Source organism: Triturus cristatus, chromosome 1_2 (assembly GCF_964204655.1).
Source record: "Triturus cristatus chromosome 1_2, aTriCri1.1, whole genome shotgun sequence".
Classification (NCBI taxonomy): Eukaryota; Metazoa; Chordata; class Amphibia; order Caudata; family Salamandridae; genus Triturus; species Triturus cristatus.
The window spans coordinates 281647931-281668923 of record NC_140580.1 but is presented as its reverse complement, the minus strand read 5'-3'; the positions used below and the strand labels follow the sequence as shown (position 1 = coordinate 281668923).

Sequence of the window (20993 nt, the reverse complement as noted above, 5' to 3'; positions counted from 1 at the left end):
AAATAATCCCTGGTGTCTTTTGTTTGGACACGGGGACGTCCAAAATATGTTTCCTTGGGCGGGGAGAAGCCTCATTGTATAAATGCTGCTACATTCCGGTTCAGGTTTCGGTTTGCGCTCCATTGTCTGCTGCCAGCGAAGGAGCGGTTCCCAGTCACGTTAAGTGCAAATCTGCCCTTCCTGATCGCGACTCGGCTGCCTTGACAATTATAAAGCACTCTGACAGGAGGTGCACGGTTCACGCTAAGGACGGCTTGTTGCACTGTTATTGCACGAATCATGCACAGCAGTCTTATATTGCATCACCGTTCTGTAAATACTGCAGACGACGAGCACAGAGACAGAGCACGGACTGGGCATGTCCCTGCACTAAATTCCCGTGTTTATCTTCTCAAGCGGAGAAGGCTGCTGGCCTAAAATTAGGAGTCTCATTTCGCACGTAGACCACAGGGCCGATTTATGAACTGTCGTCCAGCAAACCGCAAGGCCTGTTTGTTCTGCATATCTGTATCATTTGCAGGGGTCTCCTAATGTGTGCTAAGCACTGACATGTAATCAAGTCTGGCCAGAATGTTGTTGCAGTTTGTGCCTTTTTTATTTTTTGTTGAGTAAGGATGCAGACTCTGGCAGTGAACTTGCAGCCTTAGTCGAGGGTTAGATAGCTGTCCAGAATCTAAACTTGAACCCACAGGATACAGCTGAAGGTGCAACGGCAGAATTTGTTGGAACTGGTGCGATTGGCCTTGTTGCAAACATTGCTAGGATACAACATTTCTCATCTTTAAATCCTCACCAGGTTTTACAAATTGCTTCACACGTTAATGTAAAAATTGTCAGCCTTATGTGGAATCCCTGAGAAGATTAGAGATCACATGTTCTGCTGAAGCTTAAAATGTATGCCTGTGAGCTGCTTACCAGGATGACGCGATCACCCAGCTCTGTTTATTTATGGACAGCAATGGTAGATCAAGGCCTACTTTTATAGTGCATTGCTTCCATGCTCCATGTCTATAGAGATGGAGATTAACAAGGCAGCAAGATGTTCTGGCATCGGTTGCATTTAATGCATTTCTCTTCATTCAAAACTAGATCGTTTTTAAAGTCAGCTTGAACACAAGCATTTGCAATGCAACAGGTCTCGCATTTACGTGAGTTTGAGCTGTTGGCATTGTAAATGACAATGCCTTTTATTTATGTTTTGGTTTTGAAACATAAATAAAACACATTGTCATTTATAATGCCAATAGCTTAAACTCGAGTAAATGCGAGACCTATTGCATTGCAAATGCTTGTTCTTCTCCTTGCTGTCTTTATTACCGTCGTTCTTTCTCTTTACCGTCAATTTATTTCACTTCGTTTACTTAGTCATGTCTTATTCTTTCCACTTGGGTACTTTGCATTCCTTTCACAGGCTCAATGGTTCCCTTACTACGCTCATTTAAGATTTTATGTACTGCATTTCTCACACCCCTCAATTAGCCTCACATTCTTAGCAATAAAATGCATCATTTGTTAGATCTTATTTTATTTTCGACCCTCGGTGCTGAGTGCTCACAGAAAGGGTAGCAAACAGTAGAAAGGGAAGTCGTTTAGCATCAATTCAGAGTAGCCTGTGGCTACGCTCGAAGCCCAATGAGCGAAGCCAAAGGTGCGTGCACTTTTAGCAGCAACCAATGGGAGACAGTGAGATGTTAGACAATCCGAGCCTGCACTGCAAAAAAACTCCACCGTCCGATTTTATTCTATGTAATGGAGACAGGGTATACATCTTTGAAATTCATTTCCTTTAACGTAGGTAAAAAAAATATAGAACATAATATAGAATTAAAAGAAGCAAATTTAAATTGTATTTCATGAAACAAAAATGCAGTTTTCATGAGCTACGTTTATTATGAATAAAAGTATCCTGTATTTTACGCTCATTAAGAGGCACAACTTGATTTAACAAGTTAACCAGCTTGGAAAGTAAACGCTGAGTCTTTTAAATTATGGTATTAGTATGTTTTCAGTAAGTACCTGGTTATTACATTAATATCTTTATATTCCAAGATGGCGACTCCTTGTATTTGGAAGAGCCATTTCAGCTCTTGAGTTCAAGCAACGCAGGTCTCGACCAGGGGCGTGCTTTCTCCTTCAGCTCCGGAAATCACTGTACTCTGCTTATAGTCTGAAAAGCGGAATGGAGACAGGCTTCTTTTAATATTAAAGTATGCTGGGTCACTCCGAGGACTGCTCTCAAATATAGTGTTGTTTCATGGGAGTAGACATACAAGCAACGCCGTTAAGAAAACGTCAGCACGGCAAACAAGCAGGAAGTGGGATAAGGGAGGGGGTCGCAAATGGCGTGTACATTTCGCGGGCGCTTTGTTGTTCGCAGTGGCCGCGCGGCTCATTGAGAACATCAAAGCGCCCGCGAAATGTACACGCAAGCTGCCAAATGGTGCGCGCTCCCGGCGAAAGTGATCGCGATCACATCAAAGCAGCCGTGCGGCCCGCGAAAGTGAAAGCAAACGGTGTGCAGGCTGCCAAATGGTGCGCGCGCCCGGTGCACATGCACTGTATTTGGGGGCCTGAAAGCACTCGTTTGCACTTCCAGATCCCCCATCTACAAAAGCTCTCGCGAGAGCAGCGCTAAAGCGCTGTCTCAGGCGAGACCTAAAAAGGACAGCAGTCATGTCACTGGAGGTGAGACAAAAGCCACACCATTAGTACCTCTTGAGAAAAGAGTGCTCCTGCAAATAGCATAGCTGCGCAAACTTTAGGCTCAGAGACCCACTTTGTGTATATTATGGTTGTTGAAAGCGGAGGTTTATACCTCTCTCCATGTTGGCAGGCAATTTAATCCCTAGTTAAGAACAAGCATTGGCAAATGCATTAGGTTTCGCCTATGTTGATTAATAATACGCAGTTTTTAGGTCTCGCCTACATAGCGTGCATGCGCTGCTCAGGAAAAAGACCTTTAGAAATCGATTCAGTTTTGCAGGCAAAAACGTGCACGCATTGCATTGCCTTGAATGGCTACGCGTGCACGTTTGGCGAGTTCCTTGCGGGAGCGAGCTTTGAAAACATCTGTTGATAATTAACAGATGGTGCCTGCTCGCTCCCTCAAGGGAAACAGGCGCAGACCCCCTCCTCTCTCCCCTCCCCCTGCTGCCTCCTCTTTTTGTAATCGCTTTTATGAAAGCTCGAGTAAAAGCGTCAAACTTTTTGCGAGTCCTCGATTTTTCCTTTTATTGCGAGTCCTCGATTTTTTTCTTTCTGTTCAATTTTCAAATATTTGGATTCATTGTGAATTATTCTGGGGAAAATGTTTTGTTTGGGATATTTGTCCACATCCGTTTATGCGCACGCCATGACCTATAGCTGCTTAACCTTGCCTAACACTTTTACTTAAATCAACCTGTTCTGATTGAGTGCCCACGTCTGATTTATGCACTGTGCAGTGCTATAAAACCGCCTAGGTCACATTCCCGCTACAAAATGCTTCTCAAACAAAAGAAATAAAGTGGGGGTGACTCATCTACTCATCTTGCTGCAATATAATGTTTGTTTCCTTCAGTTTTTTTCTTCAAAGCAATGAACGAGCACGTTTGGAAATTATATAATACCAAGTTTATTCACATAATGCTTTTCGCAGTATTTAATTGGAAATAAATTAGATTTTTGGGAAGTAAACTCTGGAAGGAAGGGTGGCGGGGGTTTCGTACGCTCGGTGGTGCCCCGGCAGGGTGTGTGAGGGTGGGGGCTGGGAGGGGGCCAGAGTCTGAAGACAGCGGCACGTTGGCAGCTGTCCTCCCCGCTGATTGTGAGTTTGAGCGCGGCTTCTCTCGGGCATGACAACCAAACTCCCGCCAGCGGAGACAGTAATAGCGGCTTTCTCTTTGCCTGTCAGACTGCTCTCTCCCGCGGTGCCTCCCACCGGCCCCACACTCGCCGCTGTGCTAGAAATTAACCCTATGCTAGCCTGAAAGGAACATGTCTCACTGGCGGTCTTTCCACACAGAACAGGTAAAGGGATAGACTGTGAGGTTGGCCAAGACTCTTTGTCTTCGTGCCCAAATCTAGCTCTGTTTGTTTAATGCGCTGCTAGGACAGCTCAGTGGGTTAATGTGCCTGCGGCAGAAACCTGTGCTGAGCCTACTCGTCACGTGGTCCTGCCCCGAAGCAGGGCTGAATCTGCCTTTATGCTTCGGGCATTGCTGGTCTAAAAAGATAGCTCGGTGGTTTGGGTATCAGCTGCACCAAAGCACATGCTCCCTTGTGCACGTATATATCCGAAAGGCTGTGTGTATATATATATTCAATGAGGAGAGGGCACATATATGACCTTGATCCAGCATCCTGCCTCACCCTGTCTAGCTCAATCATGTTACAAAGATACATCCCTTACTACTAACTTGGTTACCTTCATGTTTTGGTCTTGAGGACAGTCTTTCTTTAAGTCAGATATAAGTAGTGTGGACGTAGTTAACCTCTTCAGTGCCCATGACGAGACTATCTCGTCATGAACCCCGCCCGCTAATGTAACGCCCGGCACAGGGCGGGGAAAGGGCAGGGCACTGAAGGGGTTAATATGCTAATTGTGTATGTATCATTGATGGTGTGTTGTAGAAGATGACTGCTATTGTATGTAGCAGGAGGTCATTATTCTGCGGATGTGCCACCTGAAGGACTTCCGTTTGCGTTATTCAGCCTCAGGAGAGTGTATAAGGATCATGCGATTAACGCCTCTTGTTAGGGTTAATCATATCCCCTTTGATCAGACTGGTTGTAGGGGGCTGGTGGGGGTTGGATACAATATCAACAGGGCCACTGGAATTATGCAGCAAGGGAGGACAACATTTTATGGCAGTGTTGACTAAATTATGCAACAAGAAAATGCACATTACGCGGCATAATGCGGCACATTTTGTGATAGTATCAATTCATTAAATTGATATTTTTACACACTCTTACACTGTCTGGACAAAGGTTCCACCTTATAAGTACCAGTTACACAACCAAATACAGCAATAGGCAACTGTTAGTTGAACAGTCAACCTTTGCAGATTGTCTTCTGCTGCACAGAAACACGTCGCTCTATTTTTAGTAACTTTTGGTCCGTTTGAGATAGAATCAAATGTTTCCTTGTTAAAATCTGCAAGTTATGCCTCCAATGATGGATTCCATGGTAAATCCATAATTATGCAAAAAACGCCCTGGCCGCATAATCACATAATTCCAGTGACAATCGGTAAGTAAAAAAAACAAGCATTTGCAATGCAACAGGTCTCACATTTACGTGAGTTTGAGCTGTTGGCATTGTAAATTGCAATGCCTTTTATTTATGTTTTGGTTTTTAAAACATAAATAAAAGGCATTGTCATTTACAATGCTAATAGCTTAAAATCTCGCAAATGCGAGACCTATTGCATTCTGAATGCTTGTTTGTTGTATCTTGCTGAGTAGCTGTAGAACATAAGCTGGTAAAAGTGTTATGACTTGTTTATGTACAAAAAGGCAATATATTGTGCTGTTACTAGTGGTATAGGGCAGGTAAGTAATAGGACCTCTTTGAAAAATGAAATGAGAGAGGGAAATAATAGAATTAATTGATGTAATAGCAATATTTGGTGTTTAGAGGAGTTCTGAAAACGTTTGAACCCCTGCCACTGCATTTGCAGCGCTGTTGTAATCCTGCCCTAGTGCCTGCTAGTTAACCGCACTTGCGACTGTCTGTTTAGTAGTAAAGTTTAGCAATATTCTGCGTTTTTAGTGGTGTCCCTAGAGCTGTTGGCCCCCGTGCCACTGCATCTGCTACACCATTCAAAACCATCCCCTTTTAACTGCTCTTGTGACTGCTTGTTTAGTAGTAAAATATAGCAATATAATGTGTTTAGTGGGGTGCCTAGAACTTTTGATCCTGGTGCACTGCACCTGCTGCACTATTCAAATCATGACTTTATTGCCTGCTAGATAAATGCACTTGTGACTGTCTTGTTTAGTAGTTAATTTTAGCAATTGTTTGGGCTTAGTGGGGTCCCTAGAGCTTTTGGCCCCAGTGCCACTGCACCTACTACATCATTCAAATCCAGTCCCTTTTAACTGCAAACTACCTGCAATTGTGACTTCCCAGAAAACAATTTATTATCCCTATCCTGAAAAAGGCTAGTTTCCGGAGGGTTAAACCAGCTTTTATCTTTTTACAACTTCTTTCTACAGATACTGTTTTGTACACACTTAATTTTTTAGGTTTAAATCTTTTATTAAAGTTTTCCACCGAGAAAAATATAGCAACAGGCAATTATACTCTCCCCGACCCCATCAGGACACTTAATTTTTTAAGGGCAGCCCTAAGACTCGGGTCAAGTTGTGATTAATTTCTGCACTGTTACCTATGTATTTCAGTTATAAACCCAGTGTAATTTAATGTATTAACAGTTGTTAACCTGTATTGTGGAACACGTGTTTTTTTTTTTCCGTGTTTTTTTTGTTTTCTTTTCAGGGATAGAGCAAATAATAATGGTGATAGTTGACACCCCTGACGGGTACCCCTCGGCTTAGCTCAAAGGCCTCAGAGCGTTTGTTGTTAACTACTACTTGTGCCTGTGGTGTCGCATACAGCAGTCTGATCCAGGATATAAAGGTAGGCCCGAAGCCCAGCTTCCCAAGCACCGCCATGAGATATGGCCATTCGAGGGTATCGAAGGCCATCGAGGCATCCAGGGACAGTATAATGGCGTCTTCCTGGATTGTGTCAACCCTGCCCAATACCCTATGTACTCGCCGCAGGTTAAGGGCCGTACTCCACTGAGGCATGAAGCCCGATTGGTCAGCGTGCACTAAGCTACTTATGACCTTAATTAACCTAGTTGCAAGTAGCTTGGTGAGGATTTTGGGTTCCGCATTGAGAAGGGAGATGGGCCTGTACGCGGAGCACAGATTCTTAGGTTTGCCTTCTTTGTGGACAACTACCAGAGAGGCCAGACGCTGATCCGAAGGGAGAGCGCCTTTACTTCTACTCTCTTCATACATTGCCTTTAGGTGCGGGGAGAGCAAGTGAGGGCATAACTTATATAGTTCGATGGGGAGCCCATTCGGACCCATGGCCTTCCCAGGTTTAAGACTCCGGATGGTCTGCGCTATCTCTTCAGTTGTGATAGTGCTGTCTAAATATAATTTGTCGTCAGGGGAGAGTGTGGGCAGTCTGATATCTCGCAGGAGGGCTCTAGAGTCCTCCTCCCCCATGGGCGACGTGGATTTGTATACTTCACTAAAGTGTTCTGCAAATGCTTTTGTTATTGCCATGGGTTCACTAATTATGCTGCCGTCGTCGACCGTCAATTCGGAGACTAGTCTGCTGGCTCATTCTTTCTTGTCGAGCCAGGCGATCAATTTGCCGGCTTTGTCTCCCCATTCGTACATCTTACCACCTCTTTCTGCACCCCATTCCTTGGCTTTATCTGTTGCTATGTGTTTGTATTCTTCCCTTTTTAGATGTAAGAGATGCAGTGTGTCCGGAGATAGATCCCCATCCGAAAGCCTCTCAAGGTCTAAAATGTCAGACTCAATTTTTTCCAATTCTTTGCGTTTCTCTTTCTTGGTCCCAGCAATAAGAGATATGGCACTACCCCGAACAACTGATTTAAAAGCCTCCCAGAGTATCTGTGGGGATTCTACCGAGCCCTGGGTTTCCTGAAAGTACCATCGAATAGTTTTTAAGAGTTCTTTTTTGACCTGCGGGTTTCGCAGATACCATGGATTGATTGGTGCGATTCCACCCGTCTGTGTTTCTCCCAACCCTATTTGCACCCACAGGGGCGAATGGTCTGAGATGCCCCTAGCAAGGTGTTCGACCTCACGGATGTAAGCCGTTTGTGTAGCAGGGGTGAGTACATAGTTAATGCGAGAGAAGCTCTTGCGAGCTCCCGAGAAGAATGTGTGTTGTATACTAGTGGGATGGAGTGCCCTCCACGTGTCTGTCAGTCCCAGGGAATCAAGAAAATCAGGCAGCCAGCGGTTCGAGGAAGCTAAGTCTCTCGGGGGGTGGCGGTCCAGGGACCCGGAAACTACCGCATTAAAATTTCCACCCACCAAGAGGAGACCCTCAGGGAGTCCCAAGAGAAGCGCCCCCAGGTCAGTGAATGTTGTTTGTTGGAGGCAGAGCAAAGGGACTCATGGTTTTCAGGAGGATTTCCACCCCCCTTGAGCTTGTGGTAAAGCCAGCATGGGCGATCATCTTGTAGCCCCATCGGTTGAGGGCTCTACAGGTGATTCCCTTCAGGTGGGTTTCTTGAAAAAGCACTACATCCGGGGAGCGACGCTTAAGGTATTGGAGGACCAACGTACGCTTTAGCCTATCTCCGAGTCCGTTAACATTCCAACTAAGTAGTTTTAACTGTGCGTGTATGTGTGTGACTATTATCCATGTGTATAGAGTGCAAGATATCCAGCTGTCTTATCTCGATGAACAACCAACTAAACTGTAAAAGAAAAAATCTTTGATCTTCTCCCCCTCCCCCAACCCCCAATCCCTCCTCCCTGCTACCCTGCATTCTGAGCTTCAAACTGCTCAAATATAATAACTGTGCAGAGCGCCTGTCACCCAACCTGTAAACCGTAAAAGAAGGTAACTATGGGGAACAATCGCCCCCGCAGCCCGCCCAAATCCCAAAATAGAAGGTCCAGATTATGTCCTCAGCTAGGCCACCCTAATGTCCAAATGGTGGAACACGTTTTTAATCATGTTTGTTTGACTTTTATGATTTTACTCATAAAACCGAATAAAGTATGTTGATGATGATGACTTTCTGTTTAGTAGTAAAATATAGCAATATTATGTGTTTAGAGGATTTCTGACAACTTGTGGGCCCGGTGCTACTGCACCTGCTGCCCCATTCAAATCATGACCCTGTTGTCTGGAAGGTAATCACAGGTGTGGTTCACTGTTTAGGAATAAAATATAGCAATATTAGGTGTTTAGTGGTGTGCCTGGAGCCACTACATCTGCTGCACTATTGAAGTCATGACACTAGTGCTTGCTTGATAACTACACTTATGAGTGCCTGTTAGGCTGTAAAATATAGCAGTAATTGGTGTTAAGTGGGGTACCTGTAGCTTTTGGTCCCGGTGCCACTGCACTTGCTGCACAATTCTTTTTTTACTTGAAAATAACTCTATTCACAGCAAAGCTACTAAACAAATAAATGCAAAGGGCAAATGTATTAAAAACATATTAAGCATAGTTACACATTGGGAGTCAGTAGTACTTTGAAATTACTACTAGGTTCATACAGGTAATATCACAATACTATTGAGTAAACACAATTAGTGGCCCCTGAGGATGTTGGGGTACTATCTTCTTTTATTCAAATCCCCCTCCCCCGGTAGTGGTTACACATTAATCAGGCTAGAAGGTTATGCATGTCCTCTAGTTCTTTTTATAGCTGCCCTGGTGTCAGTGTAAGTTGCTTGTGGTATACACAAACTTGTTTGCACACTGTACTATTAAAGCTTTGGTGTATGCTCCAATCCAGCTGGGGATGGGCTGCATGAACACAGGTGGACAGAAGCTGCATTTTTTTCCAACTCTGTTTATTAAACTTAGGTAGTCATACAGCAGATGTTAAACATAGCCACAGTTTTGACAAGTGAACCAATTACGAAATACTTTTCAATGTTCAGTTCGAACCATCAGTGACCCGTTACAATTATGCACCATTTTCCTCCGTAATATTCTCTTCCCAACTGGATCCGCCCACTCGACTGGAGGGTGAGGTACAAATCCCACCCCTGTGGGCATTCCATTTGCCCCACACCCGTCCCACTTCCGAGGACACCCCCATCTTTCATAAACCACCCTTTCAGCTAACATGCACTAGTCTATGACTGATTTCCATTCCCCTAACGTTGGTGCACCACCGCTCCCCATTTGCTGACTATGTTTTGTTTCGCAATTGTCAGTCTCATGGTAACCCAGAGCTGCTTCATGCGAGTCATGCCTGTTGCCTCCCACACATTGAGAAGACATAGTTTAGGCAGCGGATGAAGTTCCTCACCATACACAACTTGCATCTGAGACACCACAGCCTCCAATAGAATTTGATTTGCTGGCATGTCTTTCCCATAGTAGATGGTAGAACATACCCTCCTGCATGCAAAGCCTTTCCCATTTTAACCTGGGTACCAAAGGAAAAATATAATCTGTGAAGTATATTAAGCTGTATCAGTCTCACTTGTGATGTCATTGCTACTTCTCATGGGGAGGAGAGCGCTTCCTGCCAATCCTCATCTTCGAGGTTCCCTAAGTCTGCTTGCCAAAGTTTGCGAAGACGGTTATTGATTATTTTTTGGTATGTCATTGAGATGTCCCTTTGGTCCATGTAGTCTGTTAGGAGTCTATCTTCCAGAGAGGAAGCCTCTAGTAGGTCTTCATCAGGTGGGATGACTGCCATCAGGGTGTGTCATATTTGATTGGTCTCTGCGTCTGACATTTCGTATTCTTTCTGTAAGTCAGAGATGTGACTATTTTTCCCCTTGCCCACAGATCACCCATCCTCGAAATACTTATGGTATCCCATTTATCAAAGCCTGGGCAGGAGCTGAGTCTGCCCAACCTCTCAGCCTCCCATAGGGGCAACGCTTATGTCACTTTATTGTGCCATCCCAATCTCTTTTTACTCGATGCCACAGGGCGATTGTTCGGGCTGTTGTGCCCGCGAGGTGTTGATGTTAAGGGTTCGTGTATAGGGTCCTTCTATAATCTATGGCCCATCAGCCATCCAGCCATCCGACCTGATGGCTCGTCATTTGGTTGGTGAGCCCATTGGTTTGTAACCAACAGTTGGGCTGCCCAATAATATGCTCGAATGTTGGGTAATGCAAACCCACAATCGTTCCATCCCCTAACAAGTTTTATGGGTCGCAATACACGGGGGCCGCCCATCGCATAGTAAGGTCCTAAATTCACCCTCTATCGTGTTAAAATGGGCATCGGGGACCTTATATGGTGTATTTTTCAGGGCATAAAGGAAGCGTGGCAGTGCCATCATTTTATAAACGGCCGCACGGCCAAGTAAGGACAGCGGCAGCGATCTCCAGTGGCATACATCACTTTATAGGCGTCTCAGTGGACCCAAGAGATTGTGCGTATAAAAAAGTTCAGCATCAGCTGTTACAAATATCCCTAAATACCAGAAACCCTCCGTCACTATTGTCGCCCCACAATTCGGTGGCAGGGCTGGGGCAGGGCCATATAGGAGATATATTGTTGACCTTTACCAGTTTATGGTATATCTAGAGTATTTTCCAAAGTTAGTGCAGATCTGAAGTATCTTGTTAATAGAGGACCGTGGCGATGCAAGATATAAGAGTACGTCATCTGCATATAAGGAGATTTTGTCTTCCCACCTTTCCGCCCATCATAGTCCTCGGACCAATGGATCCCCCTTATCCAGGTTGTCAAGGGCTCTAGGATCAGAGCAAATATTATTGGTAACAGGGGGCAGCTTTGCCGTGTTCCTCTACGAAGAGGAGACGCCCGTAAGGTAGGTCCATTTACCACCACCTGTGCCAACGGCTCTGCATATAGCAGTTGGATCCATGCCAAGAAGTTCTGACCTATTTCATGTGCTCCAGGACCACAAACAGATAGGGTCACTCGATGGTATCGAAGGCCATGCCGGCGTCTAGAGACCATATTGCTGTGTCCTCTTTGATCGTACCTATTTGTCCCATCACTCCATGGAGGCAGCGTAAATTAAGGGCCATGTTGCGCCCCGGCATGAAGCCGGATAGGTCCGGGTGGCCTAGTTTGGTTACAAATTGAGGCATTCAAGACGCTAGTACTTTAGACAGGATTTTGACCTCTGCATTGAGAAGAGAGATGGGCAGTAGAAACTACAGTCCTCCACTAGCTTACCCTTCATGTTTATTACTTCTATGGAGGCCAACCTTTGAACCTCCGGCAACATACCTTGTTGTTTGCTTTCTAGGTATATCTGATGCGGATGTGATGCTATTTTGTTGGCAGTTAGTTTACAAAACTCTATTGGGAGGCCGTTTGGCCCCATTGCCTTTCTGGATTGTATACTACGGATTGCTGAGATTATTTCATCATCTGTTGGGTCAGCCTCCAGTGCCGGCCGATCGTCCGAAGAGAGGATAGGAACAGGAAGGTCCGCCAAAAAATCCCTGGACTGTTCGGCTGTGGCTGAGGTAGTGGGAGAATACAAATGTGCAAAGTGGGATGTGAAGGCCTCTGCTGTCACCCGCTGGTCTTTCCACATTTCCCCAGTGTCCACTTTTCAAATGGTTACCCAGCGATCTATCCGTTCCCGCCTGTCGAGCCAGACTAGTAGTTTTCCCGCCCTATCCCCAAATTCGAATATTTTGTGTTGTCGCTAAGTGTTTAGTCCCGGCCGTCTTTGTTACTAAGTTTTTATATTCCTGGTGCTTTACATCTAAAGTGTGTCTGGCTGTCTCGTCATGGGTGTGTATCAGAGTTAATTCCATATCTCCAACTTCTTCCTTTTTTATTTAATTCCACCATGAGCGAGAGCGCTTGCCCCTTGAGTACAGTCTTGAAAGCCTCCCAAAGAGTCTGAGGGGAGTCAACTGACCCCACATTCTCCTTAAAATAATATTCAGTTGACTGAATAAGACTTGTTCTAATATGTGGGACCTTCAGGTACCAAGGGTTCAAAGAAATTGTTTTGCGCATCTGTGACACCCCCATGGTATAGGGCGCATAGACCAGAGAGTGATCCGAAATGCCCAGTGCCAAATGCCGTATGTCTTTGAAGTTTTGTAGTTTGTCTGCCAGTGTCATGATACGATCTATGCGGGACAGGCTATTATGGGCTCCAGAGTAAAATGTGTATTGTAGTAAAGATTAATCTCACATCACACATCTACGAGACCCAGGACCGCCATGAAGTCAGCAGAATAGGATCTGGTGCGTGGGGTGCCTCTAGGCGGGCTGCACTCTTTCTGATCGCTTAGTGTCATGTTTAGGTCCCCATCTATCAATAGATCTCAGTCAGGTTGGTCTAATATTATTTTTCCCATATCTGGGAGAGCAGTTCTATGGAGCGCCGAGATGATATTAAAACATCTTTCCTCTAGTGTGCCCGACACAGCTGCAAATCGACCCTACACTTCTATCTGGGTCTGGTCTACTTCGAAGGGGAAGTGCTTACGCAAAAGTATTCCTGTCCCTCTGGACCCCGATGTGTGAAACCAGCGTCTGCTATTAATCTATAACCCCACCTATCAAGTGCCTTACAAGTGTTCCCAACTAAATGTGTTTTCTGGAGGAGGACAACTTATGGTGCATTTCAATTTATGTATTGAAGCACTACCTCTTAAGTTTGTCTCCTAGCCCATTGACATTGCATGAGTTTAATTAGAGTGATGTCTCTGCCCCCCCCATCTATCTTGGATGAGCCTGTGGCCACTGGTCTCTCGTGTCAGGAACAGTTGACTTGTGTACCCCTCCTTTTACTCGGATTGACTGTATCTGCCAGCCAGGGAGATATGTTAAGCTTTGGGTCGTGCACTGTGGTATTGTTAGAATGTAAAGGAAGTCTCCTTGTGCTGACTCCTTTCTAGTAAACCTATAACTATTCCCAACAACCTGATACAGCCCCACCATGCCTCCCTGCATGATGGTATCTGAACTACCCGCCTCCCCAACATTGCAGAGCGCCTGTCGCCCTCCCCCCGTAGTGGAAGGGAATGCGGCCCTGCTACTTTAGTAATAAAGCATGGTACAATTATGATGTACAGTTCAATCAATATTGTCTTCTCATGGCATCTCACTTCTCACACTGTTTGGATAGGTGACCACCCATTGTGAACCATAGTCTGGGAATGACCTGTCTGGTCTGGCAGTGACTGTCTCAATATTAGTAGACCGAGGGAGCTCAGGTTAGTCAATTCCATAACTGAATGCCACTATTCGGCTAGTGTCACTGCAGTTTTGTGCACTATGGGCCCTCGGTGTTGCTTCCTCAATCGGCCGTGCCTCTCCAGGGCTTGGACCCGCACGCTTCTGTGACTTCCATATTTGCCCCTGTCATCTGTCTGGGATATTTGGATAACCAACTTTTCGCCATCCGTCCAGCCATTCCGGCACATCCTCTGGGTAGGCGAAACCAAGTTTTGCCCTCCACCTCTACCCCCAGTTTGGCAGGAAAAAACATGGCATATTTCAAATCGTTGTCACTGAGGGCTTCTTGACTTCAAGAAAACTTTGCCTCTGTTTTTGCTCCTTCCCGGTGAAGTCGGGGAAGAAAGTGATGGTGCTGTTTTCGTATTTGACTGACGGGACACTACGAGCGGTCTGCAGCATGACGTCTCTGTCCCCAAAATTAAAATACACGGGCCAGTATCAGCATTGAGGGCGCTCCTGTTTTAGGTTTTCCACTTGGTGAGCCCTCTGTATTTAGAAGTAGTTGGGGAGACTTAGAGGCTGTAGGTACTTTAGGATCAAATCTTCAATGAAGAGGTTCGTTGCAGGCCCTTCTGCCCTCTCAGGAACGCCTAAGATCCAGACGTTTTTCCGTCTTGACCTGCCTTCATAGTCATCCAGTTGAGCTGCAGGTAGTTTTCTTGTGGCCTGTAATTCGCTAACTTGTTTCTTGAGGGTAGATGTGTCGGCCGTTAGACTGAGTAGCGTCTTCTACTTCCTTGACTCTGGTATCCATTTTGTGCAGCTCTGACCCTGTTGTCTGCAAGGTATCTGCACTTGTGACTGCCTATTTAGTATTACAAAATAGCAATTTTAGGTTTTAGTGGGGTGCCTAGAGCTTTTGGTCCTGGTGTCACTGCACCTGCTGCATCATTTAAATCATGACCCTGTTGTCTGAAAGGTAACTGCACTTGTGACTGCCTGTTTTAGTTTGAAATTTGAGCAATACTCTGGGTTTAGTGGGATCCCTAGAGCTTTTGGCCCCAGTGCCACTGCACTTGCTGCACCATTCAAATCAAGTTCCTTTTAACTGCAAGATAACTGCAATTGTGACTGCCTGTTTAGTTGTCAAATATAGCAATATTATGTGTTTAGAGGAGTTCTGACAACTTTTGGGCCCGGTGCTACTGCACCTGCTGCTCCATTTAATTCATGACCCTGTTCTCTGCAAGGGAACTACAGTTGTGGCTGCATGTTTAGTTGTAAAATATAGCATAGCTCTTGAATATTAACTGTATTTTTAATGTGCAATGTTTAATACAACATTTAGAATTTTATCATAATGACCAAATAGATTAAGTTGAAAAAATCGATCCGATAATGCCTTTAAAGCACAAAGAAAGTTACTGAGGCATGAATAGGAATTGCCACAAACGTTCTAAGGCTAAACTTTACACAACTAAGTAATAAAAAGAAAGCATTCCAGCATACTGTTAGAAGATGTCTGCCTTTTCCGTTGGGAAGAAATCTCATCTTGACAGTGAATGGGGCTGAAACTGTGTGAACAGCTGTACTAGAAGTATGGTAAATGCATGCAGTCAGGGGAAGTTAACAAAAAAAAGTTCCACACCAAAGGGAATGAACACAGTAATTCGACCATTGGAACTGATAAGCGCTCCATTTTAAGATATATTAGATACAAGAGATTTCACAAATACAGCGCAAACAATATACAGACTAAACCTAAAAAAATTGCACATCTATACGTACTGTTGCTGACTTAGGGGCTCGTTACGATGGCGGAACGATCGCCACCGCCGGGCCGGCGATCGTTCCACCATTGCAATGAGATTTACCCACCGCCATATTAGGATGGTGGTGGGTATCGCGGCGGACGCAAAGTCCGTCCGCCGCATTTCCGCCGGTGGCGATTGTAACGATTGCCTGGCGGGCAGAGCAGGGTCACTAATATCGTGGCAGTGCCTGCCAGGCACCGTCCGCCATATTAGGATGTGGGACAAGAAAGACCTTTCCAGAAAGGCTGGTGGGGATTGGTGTTTGCGGGCCCGTTGCGGGCCCCCCTTGTGTCTGGGGGAGGTGGGGTGCACTTGGGGGGTACCCATTTCGCTGCACCAAGTGGCAGGCACCGTGGGGTGCCTGCCATGTGGTGCAGTGAAATGCCAGACATGCGATTTTAACATCACGGTGGGTGCTGCTCTCCGCAGCACCCGCCGGAATGTTAAATTGCAGAATGCGACCGCCATGGTGGCAGGCGCATCCTAATTCGCGGTGCGGAACCGCTGCATGTCTGGCGGCCGGTCCCAAAACCGCGGGGATGGCGGGCGCACTCAGGTCCGCCCGCCATCCTAACGAGCCCCTTAGTACTTTATGGAATTCACAAACATTTCCTTAAGTACGACTGGAAAGGAGAGCCAGGTGCAGGTTTCAGACATAATGTCACTGGAAATTTCATTTAACGTCCCATTAGATTGTGCTCCCTCTGTCTGGAAATCTAAACAGTGTGTATTTAAATACAAAGAAAAAGTTGCACATTTTTTCTGTGTTTTATTACTCCGCATGGTAAACAAATGTCCCCATGCAGAAAGCGCTTCCAATGCATCCCAAGCAAATCTAGGTTTGGTCCCTTCCCATCTTGGAAAGGGAGTTGCTGCAGCCCTTGAATGGAGTAGCTTTTTGAACATTTCCAGGGTGCGAAAAGGTCACAATTATTTGTGAATACTCAAAAATGTAAATTTTTATCAGCGTTCACCAACTTACAAGCCTAACCATGCCTTGTAACACCCACCACCCACTTGCCTTCCGCATTTGCAGCAGAGCATCCTCAGCAGTAAAGCCATTTACATCTGCCAGGAATCCTTACCTGAATTGCAAAAAAAGCATAAATGGAGGCATTTTAATCCACAACTGACCGTTTATAACTGAAAATATCTTTGTGATTTTGGAATATTTTTCCGGAACTCCGAAAAAAAAGTTATCAAGTACATTACTCCAACTAGTTATATTAGGAAAAAACCTAGAATACAAATAAATTAAATAATACAAGTAAGTTTATTTTGCGCCATCCGATCCATATTGCTGGACCCACGTTACATTCACAGTCAAAAATATAAGAATACATAGAAATACACGTACGTACATTAAAAAAAACTTTACTTCAAAATTAGATACACAGTACAATTTAAAGCGGAAACACATTATCACATGATAAGTCCTGTACACGTGAACTGTATCAGCCGCTGTCTTTAATAAATGTGGATTAGAAGGTACAAGCCCCTCCTTTGCCGAATCTGATAATGGGCCTCCTATTGTCATAACAATTCGGATTCATGCTGTGCTGCTCCACATCTAACAATTTACTTACATTTTTCACTCTATTCTTCTTCACTCTATTCCTCTTCACTCTATTCCATCAATTAACCAGAGGTGAGGCAGCAGTATTTAGAGATGCAGCCAAAGTTTTTGATTCCATAGAATGCGGATATGTGTTCCTCCTGCTTGAACGAGTGAAGGTGGGGATATTATTGTATGGTTTGGGTTACACTGTTATAGAAGCAACCATTGGGTTGAATAGTGTACTCTGTGCCACTCTCTATAAAGAGCGAGATACAGCCGGGCTCCCCAATTTTGACCTTGTTTGCTGTAGCAATTGATCTCCTAGTAAGTGTATTATGAGAATATCACATATTTAGGGGTGTTAAACTCAAAGAACAGACTACTTATATTGTTTTATGCTGACAAGATGCTGCTGTTATTTACAACTCCTATAGACAATTTCACTCCTATAGTCAAGTAATGTATATGATGTGGGAACATTTCATGGCTTTTAATTAAATTGTGACAAATCCAGTATTATTTCACGAACAGACACCATGAGCAGATTCATAATAGTATATCTCCTAAAGGGATCTGAAGACCCTTTTAAGTATTTAGGATTGAGGGTACATCGAAACATAGAGACCATTATTCTAGAAAATCGTGGCACAGCCATTGAAGACGTCAATGTAAAAATCAAATGTTGGGTGATGTTGCCACTTTGGCTTGCTGGCCCCATACTGCTGATAAAGATACTGCCAAAGCTGATGTTCCTTTTTGTAAACCTCTAAGTAACTCTGAATCAGAGTTTCTTCAGGGAACTCCCTTTCCAAATGATCAATATGGCATGGACGGGTAGGATGCCAAGCATAAAAAGGGAAATGCTAATGCTCCCAAGGTGGATGGGTTAATGGTGCCAGATTTTGAATCCGATTGTTACATAGCATGGACTGTACATGCACAGGATTGTTTTTACCCAAGACAACTCTTGCTGCATCTTGTGGTGCAAGATATTTTGCCATTCTCTTGCCCCTTGATCACAGAAATATTTAATGCATACAAAGCCCTAAAACTACTATAGCTCCAGATTGTTGACAGAGCAGGAATGACTTAATTATATGTATCAACATTTTCCCATAGTCCAGCCCATTGCTTCCTTTGATAACAGACCATAAGACGCAGACTCAGCTTTGCAACGTGGGCCTTCAATATTGGGGGAAACACATTCTGTGGTTCTTGTACACATCATCATTTCCAGATATAGGTGGAACTACACAATTGGATACATTCTTGTATTTCAGACTAAAAACACTATGCAGGCGACTCTTCAGACTTTCTCGGATCAACCCAGTACGTATATTGGTAGACCTCCCCTCATCAGAATTGTTTACAACTTTTATCCAAACTTCACCCTATAACTCAGAGAGAGTTAACAGGCGTAATATCGATGCCACGCAAGCAATGGGATGCTGATCTCACTTCCCCCCTAACCAATGTTCAGTGAGAATATTGCTGTGATCAAACTAGAAATGTATCAATAAGAAATGGTCAAAGGCTGGCTCACTATAAATTCCTAACAGTCTAGAAACTTTACATACAGCAGAGTTGTACGAAGATGCAAGATGTGTGAGATGCCACGTGCATGTTGCCGATTTTATCCACCTGGCATGACAGAGTCTGAGAGTGAATGCCTTTTGGTACAAAATATTTGAGGCAATGTCAGAAGTGACTGTAGTTCAGACTGAAGCTTTATCCCTCTTAGTTCTGTTGGGATATGTAGCTAAAGTTCTATTTGAGGTGTATAGGATTATGGCGTAGGCCTTGCCACTAACAGAGATAAGAGTGGCGCTTTGCTAGGGTAGTGGACAAGATCCAAAGGTGAAGGAGTGGATTAAAGATTTAATCTTTCAAAATGAAATGTCAGATTTATATAATGTGGTGTGGCCAGTTTAGTCAAGGCGACGGGATATCTAGGCCCCTTGACTTCGCTTCTAGCAGCTGCAGTAAATGAGTTTGAATTAAGAGCTATTGAGAAATGAATCAAGGGGTAACTCGATGTAAATGACAAGTAGGTGAAAACTCTAAAAACAAGTATAAAATAGATTCATAAAGAATGTACATAAGGATGCAGTAAGTAATCGGAATTTTTTTAATGTACTATGTAAGAGATTATACAAGGCAGACTTGTATATAATTAAATCTGCGTAATACAGTTGCCATCTTCCAAAAATAATAATGGACTCTAATTGAACCATGCATGGTATGATATTACTAATGTGATATAGGCTGCACTACATAATAATGCTCGTTGATTGTATTTTGACACGAAAACTAACAACAAAACAATACAGTGTTTTGTAAAATTGAAGCAAATGGTGTAGTTTAAGAACATTGTATAGAATTATTATTCTGTTGAATGATTTGAATGAAAAATTAGCTTGACCTCTCTGAATCACTGCCTTTGGGCTACCCTTTTATAAAAATTGGAACCAGACCATGCGAGGATTTTGGTCTTATAGGTTATGCTGACGCCATTGATCCATCTGAAACAGTCTATGAAGTCCACAAACTAGTATGTCCGGCAGGTTGTCAGTCAAGGCTGCACCCTTCCATGCCCACTCCAGTTCCTCTTGTTCTCACCCAGACTTCGGCAGAACATACCTCCATCTTTGCCATAGAGGTTCAGTCATTACTGGCCAAAGGGGTAATAGAGAACATGCTTCTCGAACAGATAGGCAAAGGGGCTGCTCTTTCCTGGTACCAAAGATGGACGGTGGCCTCAGACCAACTTTGAACCTTATAATACTGAATACTTTCCTCCATAAGGACAAGTTCAAAATGCTAACCCAGGCCCAGGTTTTATCCTCTCTGGACCTGGGGGACTGGAGGGTGTCCCTGGACTTGCAGGACAAGTACCTCCATCTTTCCAGGCCTGCAGCCCCACAGGTGATTACTCCAATTTATCTTGGGAAAATGAAGACTTTCAGTTTGACATTCTACCCCTTGAGCCCACGCTGGGATACTCACGAAGGTGATGACAATGGTCGTGGGCAATTTTTGCGAGTTGGTAGTACAATCCTTCTTATACTTGGAAGACTGTCTGTTGAAGGTGGGCTTTCCACAGTCAGCCGCTGAACATCTGTGAACAACTCTTTCAACAAGCTGAAATCTCACTTATGGACGGTTAAGAGGATTTCCTTTATAAGAGCATTTCTGGACGTGGTGGTGTTAAAACCTTTTACCTTGCTGCATCCCCATTCAGTGGGGTATGTCCCTCAGGCACTGGCATATGAGTATCCTGGATTGGATTTCAACAGTTTGAGTTTTCTCTTCGTGAATAATAACACAAGGTATTCTGTTTCATGTAGAAGTTCATTGTATTGTTGTTTCAAAACATCAATTCTTCTTGGTTAAACATTTAGTCTGCATTGCACAGTTTACATCTCATCGTTTTACATTGCTTTGTCCCAAAGCATTTCGGCCATGTTGGCCTTCTTCCGGGGACAGTCTATGAAGTCAAATTAAATACATTTCACAGTAGGGAAGAGGTGTGGCGCCGCGGCCAGGGCGACTGACTCCGGAATCTGGGGATCACGGTTCGATCCCCGGCGCCAGCGGCAGATTAGCCCAGCACCATGTGACTGGGCAATAGCTTGCTTAATCTTCCCGACGGCCCGCAGCGCCTAGAGACCCTTACGGGTGATTGTTCGCGCTTTACAAATGTGGATTTTTACTATTATTATTAATGAAGGAAGGACCACAAAATGAA

The 20993-nt window shown here is 44.4% G+C and overlaps 1 protein-coding gene across 8 annotated transcripts in view; it reads left to right on the top strand.

Annotated features, from left to right (window-relative positions):
- The window catches only part of MARCHF8 (membrane associated ring-CH-type finger 8), a 697693-nt gene that overhangs the window by 507904 nt on the left and 168796 nt on the right, over positions 1-20993 (top strand). The gene's annotated exons all lie outside the window — the stretch shown is intronic.